Here is a 20,004-nt window from a genome sequence, read left to right as displayed (position 1 = left end):
AAAATATAATAACTATATAAGACAAATATATTAAATTATTTAAATTATTAATAATTATAAATAATAAAGATTCTGATTTAATAAAACCAATAATGCAAAATAAAGCTCATAACTCTTTACTGTGTGCAGAATTACAAATCTATATAACTACTAAATAAATTTTGTTATAACAAAACTTTACACATATATAACACACATGAAATATAAAGTTTAAATAATAATAATACAAGGTAATAAATATACATATTAATAATAATAATGAATGTATGGTCTTATAAAATTCATTATGCATGATTTTATTATTGAGACGAATAATAAGTCTCCTTATAAGAGCACAAGGCTAAGTCCAGCGTACCGCGTTATCTCCCCTATTACTTTGTTATCTCCCCTAATGTTTTCGACGTCCGCGCCGAGTCTTAATGCGAAAGGGACTCGCGAATATATAATGTATGAATATTATAAGGAGCGCTTTCTTATTGCAAGAGTAATAAGTTATTACGAAATTATAAATTATAAAAGAATATATATATATATTATATGTTAAATTAATCCATATCATTAACTAACAAAGATCCAACAGTAATGCAATTTTTTAGCAAACTTTCAAGCCTTCAAAAGAGAAATAACAATATGTATAATACATATTTAATTAATAAAATAATGAAGATAAAATTTTTAACAATTACATTTATTAACTTTTACAAACAATATATATAAGTATATATATATATATTCTATACAATTAACAAGTAAGGAATATATGAATAAATTATAACGAATGAAATTATTAAATCGATTTATAAAGCGTTATAAATTCACTCACCAAAAGATAAGCGACCCTCCGAGCTTCATCCGGTGCAGCTGCACATGAGCTCACTCAGCGATAAGATAAGGCCTGGCGCGACTGCCTGGTGTTACGTCCCCAGTTCCTCAGGACCGGTCTGGAAGTCTTACTTTCCCAGTTGGACGCAATTAATCTCTCAATTTGTTTTAGGGCAACCTGCTAGGCCGGCTATACCCTGGGACGCCGAGAGATTGAAGGTCTATTGTGCTTAGAGAGGATTCTAGGTGGAGAGTGAATAAACATTCATACTAAATTTTATAAGTTTATTTTGTTTTGTTCAAAGTATATATATATATTTTTATTTTACAAATTTGAATATCCTTTTATTCCTCCCTCGGGTAACCGTACAATTCTGGTAGAAAGTAAGAATATTCGATGTTTATGGTTGAGATGGGTCTTTCTGGGGAAGCTAAGGAAATCTCTAAGGGCTCAAAGGGGTCTGGGTCTTCATATGCCACGGGGGAATAGCTAGGCGGACTATATAGGCTGTTTTCCTCGGGATAGTAGTTGTATAGGGGTACAGTGTCAAGATGTTGGAATGTCCCCGAGATGGAAGCAGTCTCTGGACTCTGACTCCAATCCACTGAAGGTCCAGGGATGGATGCCTGGTCGGAGTTTAACGAGATGGTTGAACAGTTGCTTCTATCTTCGGTAATTCTTTCTACTAGATTGGAGGGAGAATATTGATTATGTGGGACTGGGATAATTTCGTGGCTTTCTTCCTCAATAGTGATTATGGGGATAGGTGACTGAGGTTCTAAGTCGATGATCTCGGGAACTGGTGCAATGATTTCATTCTCAAGAGTGATGATAGGGAAGAAGGTACGTCGCGTTTGCCTATTTCGTCTCACACGGCGTAGAATATTTCGACGGGTATTGAAGTTACCTTGTCTCACTCGGACCATCTGTCGTTTAATTAACCAATTATAAACCTGTCTATTTAATATTTAAGACTTTGGTGATTTTGAAGTCACTTACTTTTGCGTAAAGTTGAATTTAAGAATACCCGATACCTGTTAATAAAAAAAAGAAAAAGGGAATTCCATATGAATGTTCAATTTATAATTGTTATCCCGAGTATAGTCAGATAGATGTCCCCAAAGTTGATAGAAGGATAGACCGGCAGAAATAGAAAGATTAGTATAAAAAATTTTATTGTTGGTAACGTTGACTCCCGAAAATTACCGACCGTCGGTAATGTAGATTTCTGTTTTACCGACCGATGGTAAGTTAGGTTTCTGTTTTACCGACCGATGGTTAGCGGCAGTTTCTGTTTTACCGACCGATGGTAAGTTAGATTTCTGTTTTACCGACCGATGGTAAGTTATCGACTGATGGTAAGTTATCGACCGATGGTAAGTTATCGACTGATGGTAAGTTATCGACCGATGGTAAGTTTTGATTGACGACTATTGGAAAAATTACCAACTGATGGTAAATTAGGATTATCGAGAATTTATTTGTTTGAAATGTTAATGTGTTATCTTGGTTTCAAAAAGATTCTTATTTTATTTTGATTCTCTGAAAATCGAAAGAGGATTCGAGGAAAAATCAGGAGTTTGGATACGCTGACAAGGTATCCACCTATCATACGGCTGGCTTAGTATTAACCTCGTAAGGTTAGGTTATAATTGCAAGTAGTGATAATGATTCAAATTGTTATAAACTAAGCCAGTGTATTGTCTCTAAATCCTGGGATGTATCTCGTATTTTGAAGTTAAGGCTAAATTCAATCCAAGATCAAAAGGTCAACTTCTATCATTGGGATAAATCCCTCAAGATAATTGCCTATTAATCGAAAACTGTATTTTCGCCTACTCGGACGTCGATTGACAGGAGGCCGCTTATTTTTTCTATTGCCTCACCAGCTCTAGGTTGAGAAACAACCTCTATCATGGGAATAAATTCCTCAAGATAATTATTTTTCCACCGAGCCAGACTTGGGTTCGACCTGCCGCTGCAGTTTCGCACTCGCTCACTGTCTATCGCGTCGTCTTATCAAAGAGATAAGTCCCAGATAAATTTTCCAATTGGAAATGATATTTACTAAGTTGAATAACTGGATTAAGGAATACGGGAAATCAAAGGTAAGGTTCCCGAATTGTCGCGCACTGTTTCACTGAATTTAGTTGTTAGTAGAAATTAAAGGTTAGATTAATGACAAGTGGCCGGATATTTACCAGTGTCTGAAATGTCCTAGTGTGTGAAGGCTGCTACCCTTCACTAGGCTGATGAGTGGATGCTGCTTCCTTCCGCTGGATACCGTCTACCTCAGTGACAGTTCGGGATGGAGGTTGCAGTCCAGGAGTTTGATTGAGAAACTCAATGTTCAATAGTCACTGAATTTATTAACTGAATACACGTACAAAATCTCGGAGATATAAGTATTAACACTGTAGTAGATCGTTGGGCCAAATGCCGGAGGTAGTTGAATGTTGAAAACGTTGGGCAAAATGCCAAGTTAACACTGTAGTTGATCGTTGAATATCGTTGGGCCAAATGCCGGAGGTAGTTGAATGTTGAAGATCGTTGGGCCAAATGCCAGTTATTAACTGTTGAAAACGTTGGGCAAAATGCGAGGAGGACCGCTCTGCACGGGTTTATATAGTCGTCAGTCCCAGTTTTGCACACGGTCCCAATAGTAGGAGATGCGCTTCTCCGTGGAGGGAGTCGAGCAGTGATTGGTTCCCTCCTCTGCTTCTGGCTGCGCGCGCCTCGAAAGATGCGTCCGCCTCGAGGGATGTGCCGCGTTGTCAACGGGTGATTGGTTTTCTCTGACGTGATTGTTGCGCAATGATTTGGGATTGGCTCCCGCTGACGTGACGGATGCGCGCGCCTCGGAAGATGCGCGCGCCTCGGCGTGGGCGGCGCGGTCGCTCATTGGTTCCCTTCTCCGGGCTGGTTGCGCGCGCCGCTGGCACAAGCGTGGGGAAGATGCGCGCGCTGCTGGGCGTTGCCGCAGGAATTGGGCGTAGTGTGGGCGTAGTTTAATTTGTAGATGGTGGGACTCTTCAGAATTGAAGTGGGGGTGACGGAGCGGTCAGTATAGAATCGGCTATACTGGTTGCATTGTATTTTGACACATAAGTTTTATAATAATTATTAGACCATCAGAATTTCTTTGCAGTTTATATGCATATATTTTCTAATGTAGTTTTTTAAGCTCTAGCTGTAGAAATGTCAACGGAGTTTCTAGCATGCTCCGTTCGAAAGTTCATTTTTGTCTCTATGTATTATTATGAAAAATGCTTTTAAATATTGTTAATAAATTCTGACATCATAATTATTATAATTACAATTATTTTAACATAAGTATTTATGCGGTGGGATATAAGTATATAAAGACTATAAATTATTTCAATAAATGGTGCAACAATTTTTATTCTTTGCTTTTATTTTTTAATATTTATATCTATTAGGTTCTTGAATAAAAATTATATTTATATCTATTATGTTCTTGAATAAAAATTATTGCATGTACTTAATATTAATGTTTAACAATAAGTTAATTATTTCGTTATGTTGCGCAATGTTCTCTTGAACGGATTTTTTGTGGATTAATATATAAATGGAGGTTATTGCATACGCTTAATAACAATAAATTCATTTGTTACTTAATGATAATTAATTATTTCATCATGTTGCGTAATGTTGTGCAATAATATTCGAGCGGAATATTCCATAGTCTTAGTTTGGAATGTGATGATGACTCATAATATCGCATACGGAAAATTATATTTTAAAACTTCGTTTATAAAATTAGTAGTATTGGAGTTTTCATAATTATGTATACATGTGTCGGTCTGACTTTTTATGCTCCTTAAGGGAAAATTGTCATAAGATTTTTATTTATAGTATTTTTCGAGTTAATCTGGAATCAATGATTTTTGATATAATTTAGGCCCCGAAATAATTAGATATACGTGTAGTCGGTGCCGAGACATGTTCAAAAATATATATATATGTATATAAAGTCTTTTGGTTTTTGATTTGTAAAATTTCTTGTGTATCAGGATTACATATTAATGAAAGAGGTATTCTCTTATATGTCGGTAAAGTTAGTATCATCGCTACACCAGAGATGGCGCTGCCCTCTGTCGGTAATGTGGGTACGGACAGTATTCACTGTCGGTAAGGTAGGAAATGACTTTATCCTCAGTCGGTAACGTCGGTAACTGTGTTATCATGGGTCGGTAATTTTTCTGTCGGTAAATTTTGCTCGGTCGGTAAGGTGGAAAACTTCCTTATCAACCGTCGGTAATTTTTCTGTCGGTAACTTTTGCTCTGTCGGTAAGGTAGAGAACTTCCTTATCGACCGTCGGTAATTTTTCTGTCGGTAACTTTTACTCTGTCGGTAAAGTAGGAATTTATTTTACCTTCCGTCAGTAATTTTTCTGTCGGTAACTTTTACTCTGTCGGTAAAGTAGGAATTTATTTTATCGACTGTCGGTAACTTTTGTGTGGGTAATTTTGCCTATTGTCGGTAAAGTAGGTAATTTTTATGCGGATGATACTATATGTGGGCAAATACTTAAAATTATTTCTATCATTCTTAAGTGAGGTTATGTTATGTATAGCTAGCTTCTTAACAGAGAAAGATTATTTTCGGAGATATTGACAATATTATATCACGCGGCGGAATGATATTAATGTACTATAAGTATTGGTGATATTACATTGCGCGGTGAGATTTTATAATAAGAAATATTGGTGACAATAGATGGCGCGATGGAATTTTAATTAACAACATTAATTATATTAACAATAATATGTTACTCGGTGGGATTAAGATTTATATGTTCGTCGGTGGAATTACAGTTTAAATATTATAGAGGCAATTTTTGCGTGTTTAAATAAAAATAAAAATTTTGTTGCGGGACGTAACACCTCCCCCCTAATGAAGACAAAATCCGATAGTTTTCAGGGGATTTTGTTTGAGGGAGTTAGATATTCTCATCTATTGTGTTCAAGCGATTCTTTAGGTTAGTGTAAGGATTTTGAATATTCACCTCTTCGGCGTTCTCTGCGTTGCTAGCTTTTGATGTCCTCGGCGGTTTAACTGGTCGAGGTTGCTGTGTGATTATTTCTGGAGGTGCGTTTGCTTCCGCGGTTGGATTGATTGTGACATTAGTTCCGTCGTTGTCCGATTGGTGTCCGTTAGTTTCCTTTGATCTCCGGGAAGGGGGTTCCTTCGCCAGATGGAGCAGCAGATTTGCGAGGGAGCTCCATACGGCTCCTAATAGATGTAGGCTACAACCATACACTGTATGCAAGGCATAACCATGGATTATAGTATCGATTAATAATTTGATTATACGAATGATCATGAATATTCCAACGAGTCCAGCGGTCGCAGATCCGAAGTTAACGAATCCTCTCCAGATTCGAGAGGCGGTGCTCTCGACTATTTTGTTCAAAGAATCTTCATTAAGTAAATTATACACTGATATTCCGTCAGTATTGACGCTGTGGCCCGTTAATCCTCGAGCTACAGTGTTCAATAATGCTGGTTTCTCGGCAGGAAACATAATGTGGTCTCTTAACTTTTTTAGATCGACTTCGGAGTAGATTCCACTCACGGCTAGTGGTCCGGGAGTGAGATACTTCCATGTTAAAGAGGCCATAGGCTTAAATTGTTCAGGCGATACTTGTCGGACTTGAATCGTAGGTGTAAGCTGTATCCAGGTATCCTCTATGCGGTATAAGGTGGGTAGTTCCATGCTGCACTCTCGTTCATTTCCGAGCTCCGTGATAATTCTAGATTTAGGTGTTAAGAAGAAAGTATTATTTCTTATAGTAACAGGGAGTTCGGTATAGCATTTTTCAGTTCTTCTTGCCATTGCTTCCACAGGAATACATTTAACTATGTGGACGGCTTCTCCTGCAGTGACGGCCATGTATCCAGGGCCTTTCATCAGCCGGTAGGCGAATTCATCTGGTTGGAGAGCGGCGAAAGATAAAGCATTTGTTATTACTTGTCTTTCTAGTTCGCATTTTTGAGAAATGACGTTATTATATAGGAATGTCATTTGCTGTTTGACGTGTTTTTCGATGTATACGAATTTGGAATTCATATATGTAAAAATGTCTAAATTATTAACGGCGATGGTTCCTTGTTTCGCGAACGTATTTCCTGGCTTTACTTCTAGGATGAATAATTTCGGATGTTCCGTGCATAGCAGTGTGTATCCACACAGGGGAAGTTCCTTAGTCTTCATAAGAGCAAAGGTAATTTCTTGAGTTACTAGGCTGTATATTACTGGAGAATCGGAATGAGAGCTGTCTTCGAAGATCTTGTTTGCTGGTCCTTCATAAAGGACATCGTAACGTTGAAAATTACATGTATCCGTAGGCACGGGTTTCCAGTAAGTATATCCATCGTCGGCGTCTAGACAAGAGCCGGCAGCAAGATTGCATACCGTTCCTGATCTTAATTTAATTTTTCCAGTATTTATTTGCACTGGTACGTAGGCTGATTTCAAAGTAATTTTTACAGCGGCTTGGACAACTACATTGTCCCAAGTTCCATATGGATCGGAATATTGTGCTCCTTTACAATATCCGTCGACTTGCAATCGTCCCCTAAGGGTGACACTTCGGTACGTCGTTTGATTAACCTTGATCCCAAGGATTAAAACGTATTCGGCGAGTGTTATACTTCCGTCTTGAAACATACGCAAGCACTGGGAATGTCCGGTTTCATGGACATAGTCGGCTTTTCCGTTGTGAACGGCTGAGATGTGTGAGTGCATTCCGCAATGGAAAATAGTTCTTGAAATTTCGATCTTGCACTGAATAACTTCAGTATGACTGTAGTCAGATAGTTGTAACAATTGGATATGGACACTAGATGTATTTGGCTTTCGAATTTTTAAGTCACATTCGCCAACGTCAAGAAGAGAGACTGTAGTGACGTTGAGGTTTTGTCCTCCGCAATCGAATCCAATTAAAGCGGATGCTTCACTTAGTAAGATTATTAGGATAAGGGACGTCATTATGTCTGAAATAATGATCCCTGGCATAAGATATATGTATATATGTATTCTTAAAATTATATGATTACATGAGTAACAGTGAGTACTTATGTCTATCTTTAGACTATATGGAATATATATGTGTATGCATTTGCGGTAGGATTATTATTTTAACATAACCGCTGCCACTAAAATTTTATCATTTTTCCTTAAGCGTTAGATTTCCCACTAAAGTTATTTAGTTTTATATGTATCTATGTATTTGCGGTGGGATATATATATATATTATTTTTTTTTTATCGTGGTGGGATTATTTCTTTAAATTAGCTGCCACCAAAATATTTTATTTGTATTAATATATATATATATATATATATTAATTTTTCATTACTATTATTCTATTATTTTTCCCGAGTCATACACGTATATACTCTAAATGGTTAATTATATTATTTTAAATATGTACGCTGCCACCAAAGTAATTAATATGTATTTGTTAAACAATTATATACGACTGATGCGTTTTTTCCTCTAAATATGGTATATATGAGTGTATATAATAAAGACTTATTCAAATGGAGGTAAGCATTATGCATGCGTTAATATTAATTTTAAGACTCTTATAGTGATTCTATGCGATTTACTAGATCGTCTCTAGTTTCTAAGTCAAGATTTGCTTCAGGAACGCTATATTCGATTCTCAGAGTTTGTGAATTTACGATTAGAGCTACTAATCGTTTACAATTTTCTTCCTCTCCAGATACGTGTTGGAGGAATTGGTAATATGCGCGTGTACAAGTTGAGCATTCTATAAGTGGTTTATTCTGATAGCATTTCCCTCCGCATATCCGACAGGCGATTTTTGGCACATTTCCAAAATGGAATGCATGTAGATATTGCGTTAAGACCTTATTATAAATTCGTGGCTTATAACATTTGGCGCAAATTATGTAAGGGTCTTCGGAACCCATGACATCGTGTGTTAAAGTTATGGTACATCTTATGTTTAAACTATTGAACAAAGTATTGTCGAGCAGTGGGTGGACTGGTGTCTTGGCCTTAATTGGTAGACACATCTTTGAATTCAGGAAATTTGACCCTGATTATGTGTTCTGCAATAGGCGAAGGCATTTATGTCATTTATGTTCCTCCCACGTTTTCTTTCAATTATGGCTCTTTCGAGATAAGTATAGACGCATTCGGAACAGTTAAAGATAGAGCGAGTAGTTTCAAGAGTAGTATTGCAGAATTCGCATGCAGCGAAGTTAAGATTGCCAGAGGTAATCCAATGGCAGACTGTTAAGGAGGCTTGGCCTCTGAGTCGGCTGAGCCTATGACAAGAACAGCACATGCGTATTACACGAGATTCTACAAGTCTTTTATAAAATATGATCTTTTTACATTTGGCCTCATGGATTTTTGGAAAATGAACTAGGAGGCCATGAATCAAATGATTACAAGTGGTGCTGCTTGGAGTTTCCATCGTGGTGATGGGATTTTGATTCTTGGATTTAATTTTGTTCTCTATTTTCTTTGTCACTGTTTTCGCGTTCGCGTTCCTCCTGTATATAATTTAGAAAACACTGTTCAGTGCAGGTGGTAATAGGAGTTATACGGCATACTTTCGTCGTGCATATGCAACATTCGAATTCGCGAAAATCGTTCAAAGGGCAGAATTGAGATATACTGTGGTATTTGATTTGAATAAGACGATGGGTACAGATGTCGCGATCTTTGCACGTACGGCAAAAATATAAATTTTCTTTTTGACAGAGATATCCGTTCCATTCCTCATGTACTACATGAGCCAATGTATCTGTGTTAATTTCGGATTGCATGTTCTTACGATTCGGGGGTTCTTTCTTCACTTATGGAAACGGTTGGAGGTTGTGTATCCCGAAATATTCTAGCTATATTTCTTATGCAAGTGGGGCAAGTGGCTAAAGGCCTTATGATAGATATAGGTCTGTAGCAATGAGCACAGAGTGTCTGTATTGCATGGGGTGCAATGGATATTATGTGGGAATTTATGGGTAGGTAGAGTCGTTGGGTAATAGGAGTATAGAGTAAACAGTAGCAAGGACAACAATAATGGTTATGGTTATGGATGTGGAGATACCCGTGTAATTTTACACATGCGGCATTAGGTATTTGTCGAGACATCACAAATAGTGGAAAGGAAATATATAGATAGTATTTCAGTAAGATCTCTGATGCAAATAGAACATTGATGTATAGGGCTCAGAGTGGTTAGGTTTCGTAAGCAGTTGGCGCAACGGTATTCCACGTGGAATGGTCCAATGAAGAAATAGTGAACAAAGAATTGAGGAAGCTGAGTAATTAGTAGAGATAATTGTATCTCGATATAGCAGGGCTCACAGAAGTATGTATTGAAGTATGGATCTCGGTATCCTTGAGTTATCGCACAACAAAAGACACCGGGCATTCTTTCGATATGTCTTATAGCACAGGGGTTCTGTCGTAGACATTTACGACTAGAGAGTACGTATAATCGGTATGGGTCGAAGTCTCTTCTAGTGTTTGTAGTAATTTAGTAGCTGTTGCGACACAGGGAATGCAATTAATTATATCTTGAGTTTCTATTACCACTATACCGCAAGTTATGCAGTATTCTTCTTTAACTAGATGACTATTTACGAAAAAATGTCTATGAATTTTCTAGTAATTTTCCCGGATTATCGCGGTGTGAGTTTGATCGTAACACCGGTCACAAAAATTAGTGTCATCCTCGAGGCAGATTGCCCCGTGGACATGAGTGCAGTGAGCGAATAGGAATGAATCCCTGATTCGATGTACCTGCTGGATATTTGGCTGCGGCCGAATCGGCTGTCGGTGCCAAAGCATCTGAAATAAAAAGAGAAATTATCATTAATGTTTCATCCGGGTTTAGAATGTGCGAGCTTCACTTTGTCAACGTGAACAATTCGAGTTTGATTTCCGATTGTTACGTCCCGCAACAAAATTTTTATTTTTATTTAAACACGCAAAAATTGCCTCTATAATATTTAAACTGTAATTCCACCGACGAACATATAAATCTTAATCCCACCGAGTAACATATTATTGTTAATATAAATTAATATTGTTAATTAAAATTCCATCACGCCATCTATTGTCACCAATATTTCTTATTATAAAATCTCACCGCGCAATGTAATATCACCAATACTTATAGTACATCAATACCATTACGCCGCGCGATATAATATTGTCAATATCTCCGAAAATAATCTTTCTTTGTTAAGAAGCTAGCTATACATAACATAACCTCACTTAGGAATGATAGAAATAATTTTAAGTATTTGCCCACATATAGTATCATCCGCATAAAAATTACCTACTTTACCGACAATAGGCAAAATCACCCACACAAAAGTTACCGACAGTCGATAAAATAAATTCCTACTTTACCGACAGAGTAAAAGTTACCGACAGAAAAATTACCGACGGTCGATAAGGAAGTTTTCTACCTTACCGACAGAGTAAAAGTTACCGACAGAAAAATTACCGACGGTCGATAAGGAAGTTTTTTACCTTACCGACCGAGCAAAAGTTACCGACAGAAAAATTACCGACCCATGATAACACAGTTACCGACGTTACCGACTGAGGATAAAGTCATTTCCTACCTTACCGACAGTGAATACTGTCCGTACCCACATTACCGACAGAGGGCAGCGCCATCTCTGGTGTAGCGATGATACTAACTTTACCGACATATAAGAGAATACCTCCTTTATTAATATGTAATCCTGATACACAAGAAATTTTACAAATCGAAAACCAAAAGACTTTATATACATATATATATATTTTTGAACACGTCTCGGCACCGACTACACGTATATCTAATTATTTCGGGGCCTAAATTATATCAAAAATCATTGATTCCAGATTAACTCGAAAAATACTATAAATAAAAATCTTATGACAATTTTCCCTTAAGGAGCATAAAAAGTCAGACCGACACATGTATACATAATTATGAAAACTCCAATACTACTAATTTTATAAACGAAGTTTTAAATCTAATTTTCCGTATGCGATATTATGAGTCATCATCACATTCCAAACTAAGACTATGGAATATTCCGCTCGAATACTATTGCACAACATTACGCAACATGATGAAATAATTAACTTATTGTTAAGTAACAAAAGAATTTATTATTATTAAGCGTATGCAATAACTTCCATTTATATATTAATCCACAAAAAATCCGTTCAAGAGAACATTGCGCAACATAACGAAATAATTAACTTATTGTTAAACATTAATATTAAGTACATGCAATAATTTTTATTCAAGAACCTAATAGATATAAATATTAAAAATAAAAGCAAAGAATAAAAATTGTTGCACCATTTACTGAAATAATTTATAGTCTTTATATACTTATATCCCACCGCATAATCATAAATACTTATATGTTAAAATAATTGCAATTATAATAATTATGATGTCAGAATTTATTAACAATATTTAAAAGCATTTTCCATAATAATACATAGAGACAAAAATGAACTTTCGAACGGAGCATGCTAGAAACTCCGTTGACATTTCTACAGCTAGAGCTTAAAAAACTACATTAGAAAATATATGCATATAAACTGCAAAGAAATTCTGATGGTCTAATAATTATTATAAAACTTATGTGTCAAAATACAATGCAACCAGTATAGCCGATTCTATACTGACCGCTCCGTCACCCCCACTCCAATTCTGAAGAGTCCCACCATCTACAAATTAAACTACGCCCAAACTACGCCCAATTCCTGCGACAACGCCCAGCAGCGCGCGCATCTTCCCCACGCTCGTGCCAGCGGCGCGCGCAACCAGCCCGGAGAAGGGAACCAATGAGCGACCGCGCCGCCCACGCCGAGGCGCGCGCATCTTCCGAGGCGCGCGCATCCGTCACGTCAGCGGGAGCCAATCCCAAATCATTGTGCAACAATCACGTCAGAGAAAACCAATCACCCGTTGACAACGCGGCACATCCCTCGAGGCGGACGCATCTTTCGAGGCGCGCGCAGCCAGAAGCAGAGGAGGGAACCAATCACTGCTCGACTCCCTCCACGGAGAAGCGCATCTCCTACTATTGGGACCGTGTGCAAAACTGGGACTGACGACTATATAAACCCGTGCAGAGCGGTCCTCCTCGCATTTGGCCCAACGATATTCAACGATCAACTACAGTGTTAACTTGGCATTTTGCCCAACGTTTTCAACATTCAACTACCTCCGGCATTTGGCCCAACGATCTACTACAGTGTTAATACTTATATCTCCGAGATTTTGTACGTGTATTCAGTTAATAAATTCAGTGACTATTGAACATTGAGTTTCTCAATCAAACTCCTGGACTGCAACCTCCATCCCGAACTGTCACTGAGGTAGACGGTATCCAGCGGAAGGAAGCAGCATCCACTCATCAGCCTAGTGAAGGGAAGCAGCCTTCACACACTAGGACATTTCAGACACTGGTAAATATCCGGCCACTTGTCATTAATCTAACCTTTAATTTCTACTAACAACTAAACTCAGTGAATCAGTGCGCGACAATACGGGAACCTTACCTTTGATTACCCGTATTCCTTAATCCAGTTATTCAACTTAGTAAATATTTCCAATTGGAAAATTTAACTGGGACTTATCTCTTTGATAAGACGACGCGATAGACAGTGAGCGAGTGCGAAACTGCAGCGGCAGGTCGAACCCAAGTCTGGCTCGGTGGAAAAATAATTATCTTGAGGAATTTATTCCCATGATAGAGGTTGTTTCTCAACCTAGAGCTGGTGAGGCAATAGAAAAAATAAGCGGCCTCCTGTCAATCGACGTTTGAGTAGGCGAAAATACAGTTTTCGATTAATAGGCAATTATCTTGAGGGATTTATCCCAATGATAGAAGTTGACCTTTTGATCTTGGATTGAATTTAGCCTTAACTTCAAAATACGAGATACATCCCAGGATTTAGAGACAATACACTGGCTTAGTTTATAACAATTTGAATCATTATCACTACTTGCAATTATAACCTAACTTTACGAGGTTAATACTAAGCCAGCCGTATGATAGGTGGATACCTTGTCAGCGTATCCAAACTCCTGATTTTTCCTCGAATCCTCTTTCGATTTTCAGAGAATCAAAATAAAATAAGAATCTTTTTGAAACCAAGATAACACATTAACATTTCAAACAAATAAATTCTCGATAATCCTAATTTACCATCAGTTGGTAATTTTTCCAATAGTCGTCAATCAAAACTTACCATCGGTCGATAACTTACCATCAGTCGATAACTTACCATCGGTCGATAACTTACCATCAGTCGATAACTTACCATCGGTCGGCAAAACAGAAAGTGACGCTAACCATCGGTCGGTAAAACAGAAATCTAACTTACCATCGGTCGGTAAAACAGAAAGTGCCGCTAACCATCGGTCGGTAAAACAGAAACCTAACTTACCATCGGTCGGTAAAACAGAAATCTACATTACCGACGGTCGGTAATTTTCGGGAGTCAACGTTACCAACAATAAAATTTTTTATACTAATCTTTCTATTTCTGCCGGTCTATACTTCTATCAACTTTGGGGACATCTATCTGACTATACTCGGGATAACAATTATAAATTGAACATTCATATGGAATTCCCTTTTTCTTTTTTTTATTAACAGGTATCGGGTATTCTTAAATTCAACTTTACGCAAAAGTAAGTGACTTCAAAATCACCAAAGTCTTAAATATTAAATAGACAGGTTTATAATTGGTTAATTAAACGACAGATGGTCCGAGTGAGACAAGGTAACTTCAATACCCGTCGAAATATTCTACGCCGTGTGAGACGAAATAGGCAAACGCGACGTACCTTCTTCCCTATCATCACTCTTGAGAATGAAATCATTGCACCAGTTCCCGAGATCATCGACTTAGAACCTCAGTCACCTATCCCCATAATCACTATTGAGGAAGAAAGCCACGAAATTATCCCAGTCCCACATAATCAATATTCTCCCTCCAATCTAGTAGAAAGAATTACCGAAGATAGAAGCAACTGTTCAACCATCTCGTTAAACTCCGACCAGACATCCATCCCTGGACCTTCAGTGGATTGGAGTCAGAGTCCAGAGACTGCTTCCATCTCGGGGACATTCCAACATCTTGACACTGTACCCCTATACAACTACTATCCCGAGGAAAACAGCCTATATAGTCCGCCTAGCTATTCCCCCGTGGCATATGAAGACCCAGACCCCTTTGAGCCCTTAGAGATTTCCTTAGCTTCCCCAGAAAGACCCATCTCAACCATAAACATCGAATATTCTTACTTTCTACCAGAATTGTACGGTTACCCGAGGGAGGAATAAAAGGATATTCAAATTTGTAAAATAAAAATATATATATATATACTTTGAACAAAACAAAATAAACTTATAAAATTTAGTATGAATGTTTATTCACTCTCCACCTAGAATCCTCTCTAAGCACAATAGACCTTCAATCTCTCGGCGTCCCAGGGTATAGCCGGCCTAGCAGGTTGCCCTAAAACAAATTGAGAGATTAATTGCGTCCAACTGGGAAAGTAAGACTTCCAGACCGGTCCTGAGGAACTGGGGACGTAACAGAAAACATTAATTTTTGGTGGCAGCGGTGGGATCTGCCGAAGGATCTGTGCTTTTGAGAGATTCAGTGGATAAGAATAAACAATTTTCAACGTAATCATGCAAACCCGCTCAAGTTCTGCAAGCTCCGTAACCACAGGAGCTACGAAAAAACAATATAGCCCAGAAGAAATTGAAATCATAATGAAGAAGATGCACGAGAAAGAACAATTATTAAAAGAACAGTCAGAGGATCTACAAGTTAAACAAGAGCGTCTTAGAAGAGCTCAAGAAGAATTAGAACAAAGAGAATTTACCGAAGACTCCACAGGCATGGAACAATTAATATCATCGATGCATAAGATAGCTGATCAAATTGAAAGAATTAATTCAAGGATTACAAACTTGGAAAATTCCACTCAAGACACAAGGCATGATAGGCCCGAAACACAAACGACTCCGCAACTTTCTCCGCATAAATTTGATGTGATGGATCAACCATCCCCCATACGACTTAAAGATGCTATCGACACGATTCCTAAATTCGATGGACATAAAATGTCCGTTTTCCATTTTAGTAAAATCTGCGAACGCGCTCTTGAATTAATACCGCAGTATCATGAATATTTCTTAGTCCAACTAATAATGAATAAATTACAAGGACACGCTTACTCTGCAGTAGAAGGATCTGAATATCATACTGTTTTTGAATTAACACAAAGATTGAAGCTTATATTTGGACCGAATAAATCGGTAGACCAATATAGAGGAGAATTGGCAAATGTATACATGAAGCACAACGAAGATATTTTCGATTATATTGGAAGAGTACAAGAATTACGTGCTGCAATCGTCGATGGAGAAACAGACTATACTGGACATATAGATGAAAGATTAAAAGATGCAATCGAGATAACTACATTACACAGTTTCATTAACGGACTTCCATCTGATCTGCTAGTAAGAGTCAAGTTGGAACATCCGCATACTCTCAAAGATGGAATAAGCACTGCCATCCAATTATCAAAAACTATAGAAGCAGAGAACATACGGAAACGAACCGTGTTCCGTCCGAATTTCCAACCACGTGCAGATCGACCTAATAATTATAACAACACTTCTCGCCAATTTCCTGTAGCTAACAACACTAATAAACAATCTAAACCGGGTAATGGGAATACAACTACATTACCACCAGCTCTTCCGACATTCTCAAGACCAGCAATACCCACTGGACAATCTCCGCAGAATTATCAAACAAAGATTTGCCGTTATTGTAAAACTCCAGGCCACCTGATACAAGAATGCCGAAAACTAGCCTGGAGACGAGCTCAAGAAAGAATACAGCAACCAGTAAATTCGGGAAACGCTCAAGGCGTTCCGATAAATCCCGGCGTCCGTCGGAACGATCAGCAACAAGGGCGCCAGACTTATATCATACAAGGAAAACCAAGCGCCACAGTCCCCCCGGAAGCAACAGTGCAAGCCTCCGGATCTGCCAATTGAATAGCAATCAGCATCCTACGGATTTACCTACGATTACATTAGCTTCTCCAGATTTGGCAAAAGAATGCAGATTTATGATTGATTCAGGATCCGGTTTAAACCTTATTAAGGAAGGATGCCTGAAACCATACGTTAATCTTGATACAACCAATCCCCTCTGCTTGCAAGGGATTGCCTCTGAAACCGTCGTTACTTTAGGCGTCATTTTTATGACGATACTCGGCAGAACGTCCGAATTCTATGTAATCTCTGACTCAATCGCATTCCCACAGGATGGGATCTTAGGCAACAAGTTCCTGAGGGAACGAGCCGTTACTATAGATTACAAAAATAATTTTATTCAACACGAGGATGAAAGAATTCCTTTTCTAAACTCAAATTCTATACTTCTTAAAGGAAGGAGCGTTACCCCTTGCTCTTTTCCAATCTCAAGTCATCAACCAGTCGGTTATGTGCCACGTCATACTCTAGCCGAAGGCATCTATTATGGGCAAGCAATCGTTACTAATAATAACGGGAAGGCATACATGCCTATCTTTAACACTTCCGAGGAAGAATTCATTTTCAATATCCCCGTTATTCAACTACAAGATTTTGACGTCTGTGAGCCAGACGTATCAGCTACTAACTCCGTTGGATTAGAAGAAACCCGAGGGAAATTCTCTAATGCCATCGACAATCCTATTTATTTTAATCAAGCATTGCCCCAATCTACTGAAAGAGCTACTGACGTTATAAACCTTCTTCGACTAGAACATCTGAACTCCGAGGAGTCAGCAAACATACAGTCTCTAGTATACAAGCACGCCGATAGATTTCATATTACTGGTGAACATCTTCAAGCTACTAATGCCGCGCAACACTATGTCCCTACTATTAATGAAGTACCAGTCCACACAAAACAATACAGGTTTCCCCCTGTACATAAAGAAGAGATCGATAAACAAGTAACCGAATTATTATCTTCAGACTTAATCGAAGCATCAACCTCACCTTATAACTCTCCACTTTGGATTGTTCCTAAAAAACCAGACTCTCTAGGAAACAAACGATGGCGAATGGTCATCGACTACCGTAATCTTAATGAAAAAACCATAGGAGACGCTTATCCTTTGCCGAACATAACAGATATACTCGATCAACTCGGGTCCGCTAAATATTTCTCTGTATTAGACTTAGCGTCAGGATTTCATCAGATTCCTATGTCATCAAAAGATGCTCATAAGACTGCTTTTTCCACACCTTATGGACACTACCAGTTTAAAAGAATGCCGTTTGGATTAAAGAACGCACCCGCAACATTTCAAAGATTGATGGATAACGTGCTCTCTGGTTTACAAGGAAACGAATTATTCGTTTACATGGATGACATCGTTATATATGCAAGATCTCTAAAGGAACACGAAGTCAAATTCGAAAGATTAATGGAAAGATTGAGAACAGCAAACTTAAAGCTGCAACCTGATAAATGCGAATTCCTACGACAAGAAGTCATGTATTTAGGACATATAATCGGAGCTGACGGAGTCAGACCCGATCCTGCAAAAGTAAAAGCCATTATGAAATTTCCTACGCCAAGAAACCCCAAAAACATTAAGCAGTTCTTAGGATTAGCTGGATATTATCGAAGATTCATACCGAATTTTTCCAAAACCGCCAAGCCATTAACAGATCTTTTGAAAAAGAATAAAAAATTTGAATGGAAAGAAAATCAAGCAGAAGCATTTAATAAATTACAGCATTCATTATGTTCCAAACCTATATTGCAATATCCGGATTTTAATCAACCTTTTATATTAACCACCGACGCTTCTGGATATGCCGTCGGAGGCGTACTTAGTCAAGGAGAAATTGGAAAAGATTTGCCCATAGCTTATACTTCACGCGTTTTGAATACAGCAGAACAAAATTATTCTACGATTGAAAAAGAATGCCTTGCAATTATTTACTGTGTAAACCACTTTCGACCATATTTATATGGCAGAACTTTTACAATTATCACGGATCACAAGCCTTTAGTGTGGCTACATTCCATTAAGGACCCTTCTTCGCGATTATGGAAATGGCGGATGAAACTATCCGAATACCAATACGAAATAAAATATAAAAAAGGAACTTTAAATAATAACGCCGACGCTTTATCTAGAAATCCTGCTGTCAACATAGCCGTACCTTTATTCATTGTTGACGAATATTCTTCCGATGAATCTATTTTCTCGCCTCAACCTCCAGACATCTCCAGAAAACAGAAATTAAATCAAAAGAATAAAAGAATCGTTCAAGCTACAAGAACCTTTACCCCCATACAGCAGCAAGAATTGGAAAACTCCAATATCGACTCTGAAGATCATGACGACAGTCAAGTTATCATCGAAGAAATAACAGACTCCGACGAAAGTACTGAGTCCGATTATACTGAAATAATAGATTCAAATATTATACATCATCAACCGAAACCTCCAGAGCCACCGCCATGGAGCCGAGCTCAAGTCCGAGAAGTACGAGAAAGCCTATTAAAGCAAAAAGATAATCATGTAATATTTCTTTACCAAGATGGTACTCCTTACGATAATGGAGCCAAACAATATCAAGAAGCCAACTTGCTTCCTAATTACGAAGAATTAACATTCGAAAGAGCCAGAATTCGTACAGTAGAATCCAACACGCTTATCGCTCTCCCTATAAAATTAAACAATCGTATTTTAATAGAAGCTCAAAACCTTAAAAACTGTTTGAAATCTTTAGTAGACGTCATTACTGAACTCGATCTATCATCTTTCAGTCTTAGCAAAACCGACCGTTTCGACGATTTGCCATGGTCCTACATAATTAACCAATTTAAAAAACATCTCCAAGAACTACCTATCAAAATTACTATATGCCTAAATCTTATACAAACCCCCGAAATGGAACAACGACTCTCTCTCATTTTAGAAAACCATGCCTCTGCGCATGGCGGACATAAAGGAGTGACAAAAACATATAACCGCATCCGTTCTCGATATTGTTGGAAGACAATGAAGAAAGATATTCAAGATTTTATAAGGACTTGCCG

The sequence above is a fragment of the Camponotus vicinus genome, unplaced genomic scaffold, assembly GCF_025532165.1.
Source record: "Camponotus vicinus isolate PSW18456_S1 unplaced genomic scaffold, iyCamVici1.0 SCAF_7, whole genome shotgun sequence".
NCBI classification, from domain to species: Eukaryota; Metazoa; Arthropoda; class Insecta; order Hymenoptera; family Formicidae; genus Camponotus; species Camponotus vicinus.
Note: the sequence above shows the minus strand (reverse complement) of the source record.